This window comes from Macaca nemestrina, chromosome 1 (genome assembly GCF_043159975.1).
Source record: "Macaca nemestrina isolate mMacNem1 chromosome 1, mMacNem.hap1, whole genome shotgun sequence".
In the NCBI taxonomy this organism is placed as follows: Eukaryota; Metazoa; Chordata; class Mammalia; order Primates; family Cercopithecidae; genus Macaca; species Macaca nemestrina.
In genome coordinates, this window is record NC_092125.1 from 138,912,681 (window position 1) to 138,925,800 (window position 13,120).

The window sequence follows — 13,120 nt, forward strand, 5'->3', positions numbered from 1 at the left end:
AAGACCTAAGGTATCTGAAAAATGGAAGGAAAATAATTTATCTCAAATGTCTCTCAAGCAACCTTTAGAATAGTTAAGAATGCCCTGTGGGATTTGCAGTTAATTTCAAAACACAACTAACCAGTATGTAACTCAGAAAGATGCCTATGTTGTTATACTTGAAAGATTTCTAGATTTTGCTGATTGGAGATTTTGCTTCATATATATAAGAAGTGGCACATTCCTGTAGGATTGGGGCATGTTTGGGCACCGTTCCGTATTGGGAATGTTGTCCTGGTCTGCCCACACTGGGCACCAGGGCTACGACTATACATGCTAGCAGGTTCAACCAGGCTTGGGTATCTCTCTTAAACAGTATATGAAATAATTCATTTTACTCAAGCAATAAAATGATTAGTTCATGTCCTTAATCCGTTTTCTGCTGCTTATAACAGTATACCTGAAACTGGGTAATTTATAAGAAACATAATTTATTTCTTACATTCTGGAGGCTGGGAATTCTAAAGTCAAAGGAAGACATCTAGTGAGAGCTTTCTCGCTGGTGGGGACTCCGAAGAGTCCCGAGGTAGCACAGGGTATCACATAGCAAGAGGACTGAGCGTACTCACGTGCTAGCTCAGGTCTCTCTTCCTCTTCTTATAAAGCCACCAGTTCCCTTCCCCTGATAACCCATTAACACATTAATCCCTGAATCCATGAACAGATTAATCATTCAAGAGAGCAGTGCCCTCATGATCGATCCAATCACCTTTAAAGGCTCTACTTCTCAATACTACCACACTAGGAATTAAGTTTCAACCTGAGTTTTGGAAGGGACATTCAAATCATAGCAGCTCAGAAACATGAAACTGCACAGTGGTAATAATGTAAGTTTAAATATCTGTGCCGTATTTCAAGGATTCTCAGCTATCATCACACTATAGTTTGACAGTGAGCTGCAGCTCCTCTTTCTCTAGGTGCTGGTGAATCCTTCAGCGGGGAGGCACGAGGGTGGTGTCATCCCCCAATCCTGTGGCAGCTCCACCTCTTATGTCAGGCTGATACTGTTGTTCTCCTGTTCTCTTTTGCCTCAGAGTGCCACACTGGTCTAGAGAGGAGGGTGCTTCCTGTCACCACAGCTAATATACAAATTCCAGAGGTTCTCATTCTCTTCAGTTCCTCAAAGTTCAATTTCAAAGACACATATTTTACTGATGACTTTTCTTTTTTTTTTTTATTTTTTTTTTTGAGACAGAGTCTCACTCTTGCTTAGGTTGGAGTGCAGTGGCGTGATCTCGGCTCACTACAACCTCTGCTTCCTGGATTCAAGCAATTCTCCTGCCTCAGCCTCCCGAGTAGCTGAGGTTGCAGGCACCTGCCACCACACTGGACTCATTTTTGCGTTTTTAGTAGAGACGGGGTTTCTACTATGTTGGCCAGGCTGGTCTTGAACTCCTGACCTCAGGTGATCTGCCCGCCTTGTCCTCTCAAAGTTCTGTGGTTACAGGCATCAGCCACCACGCCCAGCCTCAGTGACTTTTTTATTGTTCTGGATGTTGTGCGTCTATTTACAACTGATGAAATCTTTGCAAAACAAGAACTTCCATAAGAAAATCTTTGAGACAGGGTCTTGCTCTGTAGCCAAAGCTGGAGTGTAGTGGCACCCAGGAAACTCCCACTCCTGGGCTCAAGTGATCCAACCACCTCAGCCTCCAGATGCTATGACCTTCTGTCTGCAAGTTTCTCTACAAATCCTTACTAAATCACTGCTGCAGCCAGAGTGGGAAGGTTTTATTTCACAGCTCTCCATGTCATAACGTGGAAAGTAAGTATTATCTGGGTGGAGTCCTCCCCCAGATATACAAATGCCTTTCCCCTCTAACTCAGCACTGCAGCATCTGCGGTCAAAAGTGATATGTGTTTGTTTTTTGTTTTGTTTTGTTTTTACACATTATCCATGCCACACCCAGCCATAATTGGGTTGCAGATTGATCTGAGCACGCGCTCTTGAACAAAAACACCAGGAAGTAGAAAGAACAATGGGCTTGGAGTCATGAGTCTGAGTTCCACCTCAAGCTTTCTCATAAATGACTGTGTAATTTTAATCTTTGGCTCTCAACTTCCTCATGTGTGAAATAAAAGGGTCAATACTGGTTACCTCTGGGAATGGGGATTGGAATCATTGGCTACTGAGAGATTTCCAATTTAGAGGTTCAAGACTGGGCTGGACAAGGACTTACAATGGAGATAGTAGACAAAGCCCTTACATACTCACACATGCAAACACCACTGAGGGAGAGTCGTTTTTCAGATTACACAGTTCTCTACCGTTAACCAAAAATGTGGGTGCATTACTTTTATACATTTAAAAAATTCTAAAGAGTTATAAAATATAACACTTTTGAACAAGTTGACTGCTAATCTCCTTTCTGGTTTGAAAATGTTATTGTAAGGTGTTGGGCAGGGTGAAGGAATTCACTCCAAGGGGCTGTAGAAGGGAGTTTTAGGGTGATGGTACTGTTCTGCATGATACCATGGTGGTGAGCACATGACTTTGTGCATTTTGTAAAACCTACCGAACTGCGTGCTACTACATATAAGTACAACTACATACTACCAACGAGTGAAATTTACTATATCCAGGATTTTTTTTTTTTTTTTTTTTTTTGAGACACAGTCTCACTCTGTCACTCTGTCGCCAGGCTGGAGTGCAGTGGCGCGATCTCGGCTCACTGCAACCTTGGCCTCCCGGGTTCAAACAATTCTCCTGCCTCAGCCTCCTGAGGAGCTGGAATAACAGGTGCCCGCCACTACGCCCAGCTAATTTTTTTGCATTTTTAGTAGAGACAGGGTTTTACCATATTGGCCAGGCTGGTCTCCAACTCCTGACCTCATGATTTGACCTCCTCGGCCTCCCAAAGGGATGGGATTACATGTGTGAGCCACTGCACCCGGCCTATATCTAAGTTTTAAAAAATATATCAGGCTACCAGGAATCCCAAGATAGAATGCGGACTATGACAAATAAATGTAACTGTATACCACAACCGCATGGGGTGGGGGTGGAGCTGACCTAAGTAATTTTGGAGAACAGTGTTTTTACTGAAAACTGTTAGACTACAGTCGAAAAGAACTGAATAAAATCAGTGTATTCTCCTTACGTTTCAGACAAGAATACAGGTTAGCAATTCTGATTCTGGTTCAGAATCACAGGTTCATGATTCTGATATTATTTTATAGGTATAGTAGGGTTGAACACAGAAGTAAATAAATTGTAGATAATGGAAGTCATGTTTCCCACTGTCAGAAAAAAGAAGTTACAAATCAGCAGAAGAATGGCTAGAATGAACCCTGTGGTGCTAGAATAGGGTCAAAGATAGCAGTAGGAACTCATGTTGATTGATTGATAGATGATGTAGAAATAAAAAGAACTTTCATTTACCATACCTGGAACAATTTTGAAACAAACTTAGTAATGATAGTATTGGATTATAACCCAAAGAATAAAATAAAAATTCACTAGTCTACACTGATAAAAAATTATGATTGAATAAATAAATGGGGCAAAGAAAAAAACTCTTTCTCACAGAAAAATTCCAGCATTCCAAAGAATAAATGTAGATGGAATGAGTGCAATAATAAAAAAAAAATTTGAACATTTCAGTAATAATTATTGTGGTTAAGACTCAGGGATGAATGCTAAAATTACTGGGCGAAATTTTAAAGAGAAACAGAATAGTAGCATAGCCTCAAAGTATCTTCCCCAAAATATATATCAAATGCTGTGGTAATTTTAATGTCCAAAAATTCTTTGATATTCCTCCCTCCAGGCAGTGTAATTATTTACCGAGCCCTTGAATGTTAATTGAAGTTAGTAACTTGTTTCTAATGAATAGAATATGGAAGGAAAAAATAGTAATTTTATAGTAGAGAAACCTGGCATGCACCACCTTAGCCAAGTGATCAAGGTTAAAAACACCAGGAATAAATTGATGAGCACATGTTGATATCATGTGTCCTTGATATGATGCAATGAGACCAGTACTTCATCTCCATGGCATTCCCCACAAAAGTCCATAACTCCAGTCTAATCATCAAGAAACATCAGATACACTCAAATCAAGGGATATTCTACAAAATACCTGACCAGTACTCTTCAAAAGTGTCAAGTTCATGAACAACAAGGAAAGACTGAGAAACCATCACAGATTGGAGGAGGCTGAGGAGTCACAGTGGCTGAGTGCAATGTGGGATCCTACTGGATCCTGGAGCAGAAAAAGAGCATACGTGGAAAAGCTGGGGAAATTGAAATGAAGTCTGTGGCTAGTTAGTAGTGCTGTACCAATGTTGATTTCTTGGGTTTGATAAACGTGCCATACTTAGATACAATGGTAACATTAGGGGAAGCTGGATGAAAGGTATACAAGGATTCTCTGTACTATCTGCAACTTGTTTATATATTAATAGCTAAAATTGTTTCAAAATAGCAAGTTTATAAAAAGGTTATGATAAAATGTCTTCAGTGCCACAATAAAAAAAAAAAGTGTCTAATCAAAAGCTTTATTTTTGCATCCTGAAATAGGTAAGAAACTAGCATAAGTAGACAAATCCTAAAAAAAAAAATTAAATATAAAGAAATATAGATGAATACACACTTTTTTCTTGAAATACAACATCACAGGCCTATCAGCAAAACCTGGGAAAATAGCCTGCAAATCACATGAGACTAGAACTAATTACTTTGCCATTTAGCTTGCTTTTCATATCTTTAAATGAACCTCCAGAGATCATGTGGTTCCAGGCCAGGGAACCATTTCATTCCCATCCAGGCCCATGGGCTCAAAGGAAAACATTAACATTAGTACAAAGTAACTCAATATGATTTCAGGTATTCTTCAGAGGTAGAAATGTTTAATGTTATATTTATGTGACTATAAAATTAAGAAGAATTTATGTAAAATTGTTCTATAAACACACACACACACACGCGCGCGCACACACACACACACTTCCATTCACATTAGGAACAGTTTGTGGAACGAGAGGCAGACGAGAGGAAAGGAGATGAAGAGGAGCTTCCTATATCACTGCGTGGGCACTGACTTGATGGTGACCCCTGCAGGGGGTCCTAGAAAATAAGGTTGGATGAAGTGTTTGCTGGAAGCTCCTGAGAGTAACGGTAGTCTGAGTCCTAGTGAATGATGAATGCTAAAGTTCAGTAAGTGAGGTTTTGTTGTCAGGTCCAAGAGGCAAAAGGGGAAAAATGAATGATAATCCCAGCTTCTGTTTATAGTGGTGTATCTCACTTTGTTCTCACAATAGCCCTATGAGATAGACACTATTCTTATCCCCTTTAATAACTGGGGAAACTGAAGCTAAGAGACATTAAGGAACTTGCCCAAGCTCACACAGCTAGTAATTGAGGAAACAGGATTGGAATCTAGGGTTCTATTGGAATCTATTGCTTGAGTTCTTAACCACAGTACAGAGTCTAAAGTTGAGCAGACACAACAACCAAGAAGGAAAGGATAGACAGAAATAATGTGAGAGAGTTTAGCATTTGCTTCAAAAACCCGAGATCCATTTTCAATGCTGCTAGGACTGGTTTCCAGGTTTAAAGATTGGAGGAAACAAAGAAAGAGCCATGGAGACAAAAACATGAAAGTGTTTCTCTCTGTCTGTCTCTCTGTCTCTCTGTCTGTGTGTGTGTCTCTCTCTCTCTTTCTGTCTCTCTGTGTGTCTCTTTGTCTCTCTCTCACACACACACGCGCACACACACACACACACTGTAGTCTCATAGAGGAAATGGAAATGGAATCACTACAGGTAACCACTTACACCTGCAGAATTAATTTTAATGGCAAAAACAGCAATTACTTTTGCACCAACTATTTTTATTTGCTCTTTCAGATCCATTTGCCATCTCTTTGGCCCTCTGCACTGTGTCCCAAGATCCTGACCTTTATCAATAGCATTAACCAAGTCTGCAGTTGGGTTCGGCCAATGGGAAGCACTGGTAAGAGACTGGAAAATTGGAGGACAGAAACAAGCTGATGGACTTATTCCCCTGATTGTCTCCTCGACTGGTGATAATTTATGCATTCCTATGCCAAAGGCCACGGTTCCTGCTGGGAAGTCCTCTTCCACTACTACAGCTCTCACTGGTCTCAGTAATCTCTCCCTCTCCTGGCTTTTCCAGTTTAGAAATGGTAATGGCCTCCTGCTGTTGCTAGCCCCGTGGAATTCCACCATCTCTTCTAGTTTTGCTATATCTTGTCACATGTCTGTGAACAGCACTTTCATTAATTGCCTCCTTTCATGGTTCTCTTTCCTGCCAGGCTCTTGACTGATAAAGCAATTAAAAAGGGAGTAGGATGGCTCTAGGAAACAGAACATATGGATAACCCTCTTGCTAGGGGGAATATTGAGACAAACATTAACCAGACTATGGAATGGAATGCCGAAGAAAAGCAAGGTTCAGGGGGATACCCAAGGCATTTAGTGGCTAAGGTAATAGTAAGCACAAAGATTGCATGGCCTGGGATGTCTCATCGCACTGGAGAGCATACATAGAGAAAATGACAAATGTGAGGCACTGAATGCCAGACACAGGGCATTGATGGGAAATCAGAAAGTGTCTATTGCATTTTTAAAAGAGTCTCTTAGGTCCTATAGATACAAGACAGACATGCTTGAAAATTAAACACAGAGCCTGATTGGAAACACTGCAGAGTTGAAGGGTCCTTTTGATCTTCAGTCTAACACTCTCCGAATGGAACTATTTTGGCTGGAATGCAGTGTCGATAAAACGCACAACAGTTTAGGTCTCTTGTAGTAAGTTACAACATCGATAGGAAAGGAGTAGGAACCTAAGACACGTGGTGGAGACATTTGAGCAAAAGAGGTGGGGCTGAGAACTTTGAATCCTCATGTCCCCTGAACATTCCTTGTCAGCACAAGCATTTTCTTCTCTGCTCTCTGAGGGAACCAGACTCCCCCTTAATAAAAATCTGCCAATGGCTACATTTTCCCATTTAACTTGTCCATTGGGCTGGTGGCAAAAGCCAAACTGGCCTTGGAATATGAATGTGGATTTTTTCAAGCTTAAGTAGGTGATGATGTCATTTGCAGTCTGGCACCTGGTGTGCAGATACTGACATGGAAAATGCTTTTTCTCCATTTCTATTAGCAAAGGTAATCAGAAACAGTTTACTTTTACAAGGCACACCATCATTGTTTTATTTCAAGGCTATGTCAACTATCTATTCTGTCATAATAGAATCCAGAGGATGATAATATTACTGTCTCACAGATTATCATACCGGTCCATTACGTTGGTGACATTACGCTAATGGTGCCTGGTGAGCAGTAAGAAACAAGCACTCTAAGTTGCCTTTGTCAATTACATGTATGCTAAAGAATAGATGAAAAATTCTGACAGAGTTTAAAGGTCTGAAACACCAGTGAAGTTTCTGTGGGTCCAGTGGTAGAGGCATATTAAAATAACTGCTCCAAAAGTTAAAAACAAGTTGTTATACCTGGCATCTTCCACCACAAAGAAAACTCTTTGCATTTCAGAGGCCACCTACACCATATTTGAGCATCCTTCTCTGACCCGGTAAGCAAGTGACACACAAGTCATTCAGTTTTGAGTGGTGTCCAGAGCAAGAAAAGGCTCTGCATCAGGTTCAGGCTGCAGGGCTAATTTCCCTGCCACATTGGCCTTATAACTTTATAGGATCAATTGTATTGGAAAGATCTCTGTCAGATATAAATGCTATAATAGGTCTCCTGGTTGATTAAAATAATGCCAACCTGGATATACCCTTCTTTCTGAAACTTAAACTATTTTTACTGAGTATATATATTCAACTGAATTTGACTTTGTGTGTGTGTGTCTTCAATTGCAATCTTCTTTCTTTCTTCTCTGCTCTTTCTTTTTTTGAGATGGAGTCTCACTCTGTTGCCCGGGCTGGAGTGCAGTGGCGTGATCTCAGCTCACTGCAACCTCCACCTCTCAGCAGGTTCAAGTGATTCTCAGGTTCAAGTGAGTCTTCTGCCTCAGCCTCCCAGGTAGCTGAGATTACAGGCATGCACCACCACACCTAGCTAATTTTTGTATTTTTAGTAGAGACAGGGTTTCACCATGTTGACCAGGCTGGTCTTGAACTTCTGACTTCAGGTGATTCACTTGCCTCAGCCTCCCAAAGTGCTGGGATTACAGGGGTGAGCTACCATGCCCAGCCCACAGTCTTCTTTCAATCTCTTTTGGATCTTCCTCCTTCTCCCTCTCTCTGTCTTTCCCCCTTTCTCCTCCTCTTTCTCTTCCACTTTACTCTTTCTCTTTCTGAATAAGTATGTACTGAATATATATTATGTGTCAGAGATTGTGCTAAGCATGCTATTCTTTGAGTTCTTTAGTCGAGGACTTACAACCATCTACAATAAGACTTTTCTTTCTTTCTTTTGTTTTTTGTTTTTGTTTTTGTTTTTGTTTTGTTTTGTTTTGTTTTGTTTTGTTTTGTTTTAGATGGAGTCTTGCTTTGTCACCAGGCTGGAGTACAGTGGTGTGATCTTGAGTCACTGCAATCTCTGCCTCCCGGGTTCAAATGATTCTCCTGCCTCAGCCTCCCAAGTAGCTGGGATTACAGATGCGCACCACCACAACCAGCTAAGTTTTATATTTTGAGTAGAGATGGGGTTTTACCATGTTAACCAGGATAGTCTCCATCTCTTGACCTCATGATCTGCCCACCTCAGCCTCCCAAAGTGTTGGGATTACAGGCATGAGCCACCATGCCCAGCCTACAATAAGACTTTTCTAGACAGACTCTTTTCTTTAAAAAAAAAGGTCACAAATCTCTCTATAAAGACCCATATTTTCTCTGTTTTCAGATTTTAGGAGAAGGCACAGTTGTTTTCATCACTTTGATTTAAAAAATGGTCCTCTTCTGAGAGAACTACCCTCTTCCATTGAACTCTCATCACTGGGAAAGATGTATTTATGGAACAGGAACAGAGGGAAAGTACAATCACATGCCCTTCAGTGACCAATGGGATGGCAGATGTCAACATCAGATTCCCCTTATCACAAGCACTCATTTTAAGGTAAGATGGATAGAATGCTTCAAAAAGTAAAGCAAAATGTCTAACAGGATAGACTAGGGCTGTGCTGCAGTAATAAACAACTTCAAAATCTCACCGATCTAACACAACACACATAATTTCTTGCTCTTGTCATATGTTTTTTGTTGACCTACTGTGGGCACCATTCTGCATGATCCTCACACAAGGACTCAGGCTGATGGAGCTTCATCTACAGCTTTTCAGGTCACTGTGGCAGAAGGGAAATCCATGGCAGATAGTGCCTTGGCTTTTAAAGGCTTCCATGGGAACGAAAACATGTCATTTCCACATGCATCCTATTGGTTAAAGCCATGTTGAGTTTAAGAGGGAGAACAAGAATTCTATTATATGCTTCAGAGGAGAAACAGAAATGTTGTTAAATAGCACTAATTACCACTGAGGCAGGAGAATAGGGTCTGAAGGCAAAGAACCTAAGGCCAAGTCACACTGACTTCCTAGAACTAAATCTAAAGAAAAAACCCCAACTTCCCATGCTCAAGTAACAAAAGGACCAAAGGCCACTTTGCAACCCCTCCTTCCCCCACCGTTTTCTGTGTGGCAGATGAAAAATTGAAAGTACTTCTGATTGGTCCCCTCCCACAACCAATCAGGCTGGTTGTGAGCCAAGTCTTCATTTGCATAGCACTATAACTTTGTAACTTCACTTCAACCTCTGATTGGTCTCTTTCTGCAACCAATCAGATGTTTGCACAGGACGTAAATTTGTAACTTTTTTTGAGGAAAGGGTCCAAAGATTCAAGGAGGTAAAAATATTAGAGTGAATGTATTAGTGTGATCAGAGAAACTGGCACTTGACAATGTTTCCTAGGGGGACCCAGAGGACACCTCTTTCATGAAAGCAATGAGGAGTGCAGTGCTAAGGAACACTTATTATTTGAGAAGCTTTATGATAACTGTCTTACATAGGCTGGGGTTGACAGGAGAAGATATTGCTGTGGAATTGAGATTCCTAGTATCAAAGGGATGACAGGACCTGGAATGGAAGAGGCCAAACGACAGCCCTGTTAGAGTGATGTGGACTTAGCTGTTATGACAGCTACTACAAGGCTAGGGTAGGATTCAGTATGCCTTGACCCTGAAGAATCTGCAGCAATGCTTGACAAGTCAGAGCATTCTGACGAGGGCGACAGAGAGTCAACCAAAGTGTTACTTACTTTTACTAAGTTGGTGCAAAAGTGATTGCATTAAAAATAATGGCCAAAAACAGCAATCACTTTTGCACCAACCTACTATAATAGAAGGAATACATCAAGAGCTGGTGAACAGAAACGTTTACCAGTTTTCACTTCAGAAAAGCAGAGTTCCTCACCCAGTTTCCAGATAAGTTATTTCACAGACCTGGAGCCCACTCATTGAACAAGAGATGGGTCCCCTTAGGAAGGATTTTGCAATACTACTGCAAGGATATATGATAAACATTCCCCGAAAGGATCTAAGACTATTTATCAGCATCACTGTGAACCTGCAAAAAGAAAATCCTCAGACTTTTCAAGAACTGTTGTATATGAGGAACATGGCTCTGTGCTGATTCTGAATCAAAGGACCTGAAATATCTTTATTATCCTCCAGTTAGAATGGGGGCATAGAGAAGCCAAGTGATAAATGCAGCTTTAGCTAAAGTATTTCTCATAATGGGTTTAGTGGATCTGTTAGATCTAACCCTTGGCTATTTCTCTGGTTTCTGAATATGCTGTTGGGGTATGGATAGTTACTAACTGGCAGAACCTTCATATTTTTCTCCAACCTACAGAGTAAGAGCCATCATGGTAAGACACTTGCAACTGTCTTTCTCCTGAGCCAAGTTAATATGTCTGAGTTTTCATACATATGGGAGGACTTGCAGAGATTAGCAACACCATTCAACACTTTAAAAGTGCAGGAGTGGACTGGGTACCATGGCTCATGCCTGTAATCCCAGCACTTTGCGATGCCGGGCCGAGTGGATCACCTGAGGCCAGGAGTTCAAGACCAGCCTGTCCAACATGGTGAAACCCTGTCTCTACTAAAAGTACAAAAATTAGCTGGACGTGGCAGGGTACGCCTATAATCCCAGATACTCAAGAGGCCAAGGCAGGAGAATTGCTTGAACCCAGGGGTGGAGGTTGCAGTGAGCCCAGCTCATGCCACTGTACTCCAGCCTGAGTGACAGAGCGAGAGTCTGTCTCACAAAATAAATAAATAAATAAATAAATAAATAAATAAATAAATAAATAAATATAAAAAAGTGCAGGAGCATTGATATACATTATATTCTCAACCAATTACCCATGTGACCCCTACAGGAACTCTATGGACCATGGTAATGAGGGTGAATTTAACCAAGTGGTGACTTAAATCAGGTCTGCCACATCAGATATGGTGTCTTCTAGAAGAGAACAAGACTGCTTTTGGCACTTGGTATGCGGCTATTGATCTGGTGAGTTTGTTCTTTCTTAATTTCCATCAGTAAGGACCAAAGGAGTTCATTTATACATAGAAAGAATGGCAGTACATATTCGCCATTTTACCCCAGGTTTTCATTAACACTCTTGTTCTCTGTCACAATATAGTCTGCAGAGATCTTGGCTATCTTGACATTCTACAGACTATAACTGTGATCTATCATATTAATAATATCATGCTAATTGGACCTGATGCACAGGAAGTAGCAAATATTCTAGAGGCTTTAGAAAGACATATGCATGAAATCTAAAATGGCTGGTCTAGGAGGAAGATGATATCAGTGATGGCCTCCAGACTAGCTGCAGCCATAAGGACTATAGCAGTGAAGGGAGTGGAATTTATTAGAACACTTTTTATGCATTGCTGAGACCAGCTCGGTCACAGAGACCATAACCCAGCGGTGCTACAAGAATTAAAGACACTCACAGAAATATAGTGTGTGGAGTGGCAAATCAGGGGACTCACAGCCTTCAGAGCTGAGAGACCCGAACAGAGATTTACCCACATATTTACTGACAGCAAGCCAGTGATAAACATTGTTTCTATAGATTACAGAGTAACTAAAAGTATTCTTTATGGGAAACAAAGGGATGGGCTGAAACAAAGGGATGCGTCTGGCTAGTTATCTGCAGCAGGAACATATCCTTAAGGCACCGATCACTCATGCTATTGTTTGTGGTTCAGGAACACCTTTAAGTGGTTTTCTGCCCGGGGGGGCCAGGTGTTCCTCACTCCGGTACACCCACAACCTTCAGCGTGGGCATCATGGCCATCATGAACATGTCACAGAGCTGCAGAGATTTTGTTTATGGCTAGTTTGGGTGCCAGTTTATGGCCAGATGTGGGGGCCAGTTCCCAACAATGCATGACTTTATATCCTCTCCAGCCTCTTAGGCATCACTGCAGTAACCAGTTTTGGACAGGCTTCAAATAGTTTTGCACAGAAATAATCTGATAGTATTTTACCTCAGCCTACCACATTCTATAACTGTTGCTTCCTGCCCTGGAGATTCTTTAATAATGAAGTGTGTGATACCGGTAGGAAGTCACTTGCCACCACGAGCCAAATGGAAATGCAAGGTAGTTACACTAATGGTGCAAAGCCTGCCCAATATGATTGGAAGCCAGTGGAGAAATGCTTTTCTCTCTCTTCACTCAGATGGGCAATTTTAAGATGTATCTCATAAGCTAGATCCTCAGAAGGTCTTGGCAAGATTGAGCAACAGTTGTCCATAAAGGCTGCCAAATCAATAATGCATCATGAAATTGTTTTTTGTTTTCCCTTCCATATTTTACTCCTCCAGACTTTCACTCCTCCTTCTTAGAATACTTCTTAAATAAACTACCTGAATGCAAGACTGGCTTTTGGAAGACTCAGGCTAAGATGATTCTTCATTGTCATTGTCTGTGTCACTCCACTTGTTCGGGGGAATTCTATCTTCTATGGCCATGTGATCTGAATGGGAACTGCTATATTCTTAGACACCTTTATCTCCTTGGCCACAGTAGTTGGTCAAGGGATGAATATGGGACACAAGATGGGGCAAGTAGG